This window comes from Notolepis coatsorum, assembly GCF_963971535.1.
Source record: "Notolepis coatsorum genome assembly, chromosome: 2".
NCBI classification, from domain to species: domain Eukaryota; kingdom Metazoa; phylum Chordata; class Actinopteri; order Aulopiformes; family Paralepididae; genus Notolepis; species Notolepis coatsorum.
In genome coordinates, this window is record NC_140166.1 from 140,617,562 (window position 1) to 140,624,747 (window position 7,186).

At 44.0% G+C, this 7,186-nt stretch overlaps 1 protein-coding gene across 1 annotated transcript in view; it reads left to right on the forward strand.

Annotated features, from left to right (window-relative positions):
* The window catches only part of cobl (cordon-bleu WH2 repeat protein), a gene marked incomplete at its 3' end in the record, with an annotated part of 324,393 nt that overhangs the window by 117,721 nt on the left and 199,486 nt on the right, over positions 1-7,186 (forward strand).

The following is a 7,186-nucleotide window of genomic DNA, read 5'->3' on the forward strand; positions in this document are numbered from 1 at the left end:
GTGCTCACCACAGGGGTGAAAGAAGTCTGGCCGCTGCTAGAGCGCGTACACAAGTTCTCAGACTGGTCCAGACTGGTGAAAGCTATCGCCAGACTCCAGCGCCACGTAAAGGAAAGGAAAGGGCTCCAGCCAAGGTCCTGTGAAGCCACCAGCCTAGAGGAAAGAAGAGAAGCGGAGCTAACCATAATCAAGATGGTGCAAGAAGCAACCTTTGCGCAAGACATACAGGCACTCCAGAGCCAACAGGAGAACCCCTTCAAGGGCAGAGCCACTACGCTGCACCGGTTAGGGCCATTCCTGGACGACCACGGCGTCCTCAGAGTTGGCGGACGCCTAACGCACGCCGCCCTAGATCCACAGGTGAAGCATCCAGCTGTCCTTCCGAAGGACAGTTATGTGTCGGGCTTACTCGTCAAGCACTATCACGAGAGAGTGCACCATCAAGGACGAGGGATGACCATGAATGCACTCCGATCCAATGGTATATGGATACTAGGCGGCAGCAAAGCAGCATCATCCCATATCTACAAGTGCATTACGTGCAGGAAGTTCAGACGATGCACGGAGCAGCAGAGAATGGCAGATCTCCCGGAGGAACGCATGGAAACTGCGCCGCCATTCACCTACTGCGGGATGGACTGTTTTGGACCATTCCAGCGTTACGGATTGTTACTTACATGCATGTGTTCCCGAGCCGTCCACATCGAAATGCTCGATGACTTGACCACGGATGCCTTCATTAATGCGCTGCGCGCTTTCATCGCCATTCGGGGAAACGTACGCCAGATAAGAAGCGATCAAGGCACAAACTTCGTTGGCGCACAAGGAGAGTTCGCTAGAGCACTGAAAGAAATGGATCCGGAAGAGTGCAAGGAACTTGGATGCGAGTTCATCCTGAACACCCCTGCGGCAAGTCATATGGGGGGTGCCTGGGAAAGACAAATCCGTACCATCCGAAGCGTCTTGATGGCCATTCTAGCGCAGTCAGCCACACAACTTGACTGCGCCTCTCTACGTACGTTCCTATATGAAGTCATGGCGGTGGTAAACAGCCGACCTCTGACCGTCGAGTGCCTCAATGATCCATCCAGCCCAGAGCCTCTGACACCAAACCACATCCTGACCATGAAGTCCACAATCCTCGCTCCGCCGCCCGGAAGGTTCGTCAAGGAAGATCTGTACCTCCGCAAAAGATGGCGGTGAGTGCAACTCTTAGCCAACCACTTCTGGACCAGATGGAAGAAGGAGTACCTCATGACACTCCAACCGAGACAGAAGTGGACCAAGGATCGGAGGAACGCAAGGGTCGACGACATCGTACTCCTACAGCATGAGTCCACACCACGTAACCAGTGGAGGATGGCTAAGGTTATCGAAGTGTGTCCAGGGATAGACGGGAGAGTGCGACGCCTTAAGTTGCTTATCAGCGACCCCAAGCTGGATAAGAAAGGCAAGCGCATCTCCGCACCAGTCGTCCTGGAGAGGCCCATCCATAAGACGGTGACGCTGGTGGAAGCAGAATGACGCCTCTTGGGCCCTCTAGCTGTCTCTATATCTCTATCATTCTATCTTTCTATCTTCCGATAGATGGACGGTCGGTCGTCTAGCCTAAATCAAGCCTAAATATTGGCCTTGTTTATGGTATAATTTCATGTAGCGCTGGGCAATTTCAGACCTGCCAACCTGTACACATTTTTGTTAGGTGTTGCTTGGTAAAGATATATTTAAGGTTAGGTGTTGCTTGGTAAAGATATATTTAAGGTTAGGTGTTGCTTGGTAAAGATATATTTAAGGTTAGGTGTTGCTTGGTAAAGATATATTTAAGGTTAGGTGTTGCTTGGTAAAGCTATATTTAAGGTTAGGTGTTGCTTGGTAAAGCTATATTTAAGGTTAGGTGTTGCTTGGTAAAGATATATTTAAGGTTAGGTGTTGCTTGGTGAAGCTATATTTAAGGTTAGGTGTTGCTTGGTAAAGATATATTTAAGGTTAGGTGTTGCTTGGTGAAGCTATATTTAAGGTTAGGTGTTGCTTGGTGAAGATATATTTAAGGTTAGGTGTTGCTTGGTAAAGATATATTTAAGGTTAGGTGTTGCTTGGTAAAGATATATGTAAGGTTAGGTGTTGCTTGGTAAAGATATATGTAAGGTTAGGTGTTGCTTGGTAAAGCTGTATTTAAGGTTAGGTGTTGCTTGGTAAAGCTGTATTTAAGGTTAGGTGTTGCTTGGTAAAGATATATGTAAGGTTAGGTGTTGCTTGGTAAAGCTGTATTTAAGGTTAGGTGTTGCTTGGTAAAGATATATTTAAGGTTAGGTGTTGCTTGGTAAAGATATATTTAAGGTTAGGTATTGCTTGGTAAAGATATATTTAAGGTTAGGTGTTGCTTGGTAAAGCTGTATTTAAAGTTAGGTGTTGCTTGGTAAAGATATATGTAAGGTTAGGTGTTGCTTGGTAAAGCTGTATTTAAGGTTAGGTGTTGCTTGGTAAAGCTGTATTTAAGGTTAGGTGTTGCTTGGTAAACCATGTAAGGCAGGTGAAAGAGAAATTGACAACAATAGGCATAAATAACCAACTGACAGTATTGGCATCTGAGATATTTTCATAAACAAATCTGTGAATTTTCATTTCTTGGTGCATTCCTCACTTTTCTGTCTGTTGGACTGATGCACGCATGCAAATTATGTCGTATGCAAATGATGTACAATAACTTGCTGTGCGAACAAGTTTTGCACGTTGCATTTTTTTTAGTTCCGTTTTATTTGTCATTACAGTGAAATGCTTGGTTCTGTATGAGCCTCCTGAGATTGTGTTTCATACAGTAGAAAAAGTTAAAGAGTAAAGACCAAACACTATATAAAATATACAATATAATACAAAACTAAAATGTACAAAATGCAAAAGAACTAAATGCAAACATTTTGTAGAAGAGATGAGTAAGAATAAATAGATAAAATATGGTGTAATGTTAAAATGTTTTTGTTGTGTTTAAATTAATGTTTAAGGTGAATGTTTAAAGTGTGTGCATGTAGATGTTATGTGCAGTGAATGTAGAATGGATGTTCCACCAACCAGGGGTGTAAAAAGTACCCAGAAATTATACTTAAGTGAAAGTATGGGTACCATCTCTGTATTTAATCAAATATCCCTGCTTTCTAGTCTTGCACAAGGACCAATCAGCATGGGTAGGGGCGTGTTAATTTTCCATTGATGGGGATTTGATTGGCTGTTTTTAAATAAAGAGCGGCCGCAGGATTAATAACGTTAACGTTAGTTCGGCCAGATAAACAAATATACTAATTAAAAGTGTTGGACCTGCAAGATTTATACTTTGTACTTTGTAGGTCTGTATTTTAAATGTAAGGAGTAAAAAGTATAATTTTTTCTCTGAAATGTAATTGAGTAAAAGACAAGTACAAGTATACAAACTTAATAATACTTGAGTAAAGTACAAATCCCCAAAGACAGTACTTAAGTAGTGTAACGAAGTACACTTACTCAAGTACTTTACACCCCTGTCACCAACTCTGTGAGCGGAAAAAAGTTTCTTCCCCTTAAATAACTCAGCCACGACCAGCATAACTCTTGATAGCTTGAAATATGACCCCCCCCCATGACTCATGAGGATTTCGTGGCAGAAAAAACTGAGCCTAAGTCCAGAGGAAGAGCTTTCACTTAAGCTCTGATGGTGCGGTAGGGCTGGAGGCAGGCGGGCTCTGAAGCCATCAGGACCACAGCATGGCTGCTCTTCTGTCCTCCCGTTGGGTGAGAAACAACTCGTAACTCCCTCACAAACCAGCGGAGAACCCCCCATAAAACACATGCTGAAGAGCATCCAGGCTACACTGTAGAGACAAGGGGTTCTCAGCCAGGGAGCTGTTGTTCTCTGAGGTCTTCCATCCTCCTCCTCCTCTCCTCCTCCTCCTCCTCTCATCCTCCTCCTCTCATCCTCCTCCTCCTCCTCCTCCTCCTCCTATCCTCCTCCTCTCCTCCTCTCCTCCTCTCCTCCTCCTCCTCCTTCTCCTCCCTCTCCTCCTCCTCCTCCTCCTCCCCTCCTCCTCCTCCTCCTCTCCTCCTCTCCTCCTCCTCCTTATCCTCCCTCTCCTCCTCCTCCTCCTCTCCTCCTCCTCCTCTTCTCCTCCTCTCCTCCTCCTTCTCTCCTCCTCCTCATCCTCCCCCTCATCCTCCTCCTCCTCTCCTCCTCCTCTCCTCCCCCTCCTCTTCCTTGTCCTCCTCATCCTCCCCTTCCTCCTCCTCCTCTTCTCCTCCTCATCCTCCTCTCCTCCTCTCCTCCTCCTCCTCTCCTCCTCTCCTCCTCTCCTCCTCCTCTCCTCCTCCTCTCCTCCTCTCCTCCTCCTCCTCCTCTTCTCCTCCTCATCCTCCTCCTCCTTCTCCTTCTCCTCCTCCTCCTCTCCTCCTCCTCTTCTCCTCCTCCTCTCCTCCTCCTCCTCCTCCTCCTCTCCTCCTCTCCTTCTCCTCCTCCTTCTCCCTCTCCTCCTCCTTCTCCTCCTCCTCTCCTCCTCCTCCTCCTCTCCTCCTCCTCTCCTCCTCTCCTCCTCCTCGGTCAAAAGGTGCCTCTGCTCTGCCCTTCATACCACGCCCCTGTTGGAGACACGTGGTCTGTGTTCGCACAAGGTCATTGAAGTGCTTAACCTGTTCCACCCCAGGTGAAAATCTGCATAAAATGTATACCTAGGTAAATGGAATATTGCTCCACTTATACAAGGGCTATTTGCATATTCTTGGTATCTAGGAACATCTATGGACCTCAATGAATGTATTCTCAGTGTCAGAAATATTGTGTCTATTACTAGGCTTGCTTAAATTGTGATGAAACAAAGGAAAATATGAATTATGATTTTTCTTTTCATCTTTGACAGTGAATAAAACCATGATAATAATGACCAAACTTAAAAAACTGCCACTGAGCTCATTCAGTACCCTCTTGAGATCATGTGTACAAAAGATCTAAGGAAATTAATAAAGGGAAGATGATCAAATTGAAGATTTTGTATATACAGTACTGAATTCTCCCATCCGGACCAATGCAATTTGAAATATTATTATAGAATATAGAATATATGCTTATACATTACCTTATTATAGCCAATTCGCACATTTATATATATATATACATATAGTATCTTTCAAATGGCCGAGTTCAATTTGGATATAGTATCACCAGGCGTGCATAATAACATATACTGATATTTAATGTAATCGACTGTACTTTTTTATTTTCCCCACAGTGTAACCATTTTGTAACTAATTTCAGATCTAATTCTTCCTACATGATTACAATAGTGTGGAGAAACTGACTGCGTTTCAATATTTGTCAAAAACGTTACCTTTTGTAGCTTATTATCGCGAATCATAACAATTATTGATATGATTCATTCAGAACGCTGAACTTTGAAACACCATAGTGGACCACAGGAAGTGTAGAACGGAGAAATTCCAACACTGAACGATAGCTAGCGATCCCCTCTTCAAAATGGCCGCAAAAAGATTCCAATTCCCATGGTTCAACATTTCCATTTCCGCTTCCGGGTCAAAAAACGAGTGGAAAATAAAAACTTAAAATGATATAAATACACTTTTAACCTATTGCTAAACTATTGCCAACCTAACATTTTACATTCTACATGTATTTGTGACATAGTAGTGATAATAATACTTGAAAACGGTTGATTTTAAAATCACAAATTATTTTGCATCTTTATAAAAATATTAATATATGATAATTATGTCAAAAGGGGTCGGTACCGACCCTGTCGAGTGGAACAATGCTTGATTTTTGACCAAAAAAAGTCAAGGCCTGGAATTCATTGAAAACAGCCCATTTTTAACAAGGTGCTTAAAAAGTCCTTGAAATTCAAATCAACCATTCGCATTGGAAGTTTTGTTCATCCATGATAAAAAAAATTCTGAATCAAGAAATATATATTTTTTTATTAAAAGTGTAACTAATTGTCAGAAATGTGGCGTAGCAGCACAGGGGGTGGTAGCTCCTCCTCCCTGGGGGTATGTGGCAGAATAGTCCCCTCCCCCCCTCAAACAACCCCCCAGCCATGTTTCAACCCCCCCCCAAACAATTACCATTCATCTTTTGTCTCTCACCTTCAACCCCCAACCAGCCCCCCAAACCATGCCCCCCCCCCCTCCTCCTAACTCACAACCCCCCCCCCCCCCCCCCCTCCCTCACCTGGACACACCCATCTCTATGACCTATAGACCAGCGTGTCCCCTGTCTCGAGGAGCCCGTTACGAGACCCCCCCCGGCCAGGGCACTCGTCGGGTCTCTCCAGCCAATTCTCCTGGGTTGTAAGCTTAATAAACCTTATCAACTGCGTCTACCTTTGTCTGAGTAAATCTTTAGGCCTAACAAAAAAAAAATTCCTGTTGGTTCCTGTTTGTTGTCAGTTAAGGCCATGGGTAGGTAGGGAATTTATTTAATTTAATTTAATTTAAAGATAAGGAGGAGGAGGAGGAGGAGGAGGAGGAGGAGGAGGAGGATGAGAGGAGGAGGGGGGAGGAGGAGGAGGAGAGGAGGAGGAGGAAGAGAGGAGGAGGAGGATGAGAGGAGGAGGAGGAGGAGAGGAGGAGGAGGAGGATGGAAGACCTCAGAGAACAACAGCTCCCTGTATTCTGCGTCATTTATTGATGAAACAAAACCAACATCAACACCAAGAACAAAGAGTTTAGTCTCACAAAAAGATCGCTAATTTTGTTAGCTTACGTGTAGTTAGCTAATAAGGCACTGGTATCATAGAATAGAATAGAAATACTTTAATCATCCCAATTTGTAGTGTCAAATTTCCCTCTGGATGATTGAAGTATTTCTATTCTATTCTATGATACCAGTGACTTATTAGCTAACTACACGTAATCTAACAAAATTTGCGATCTTTTGTATGCTATGCACGCTAGCCGCAATGCTAACTATTGAAAAGAGGCATAATGCAATCAGTGAAATTAGGGCCTGTACTAGTCGCTGTCATGCCAGAGGATGTTTACAGTACATAGGGCCTTGGTTATAAAAAAGAGAAGTTAACCCGCCTTTGAAAGGTACCATTAACAGTCGGTGTGGGCTGGCTTCCAGGTCGACACCTAACCACAAGTTAATGTGTGAACCTGGATACACTTAGATTACAGTTTTTCTCAATTGCTTTGGTGCATTTCTCTGATCAGA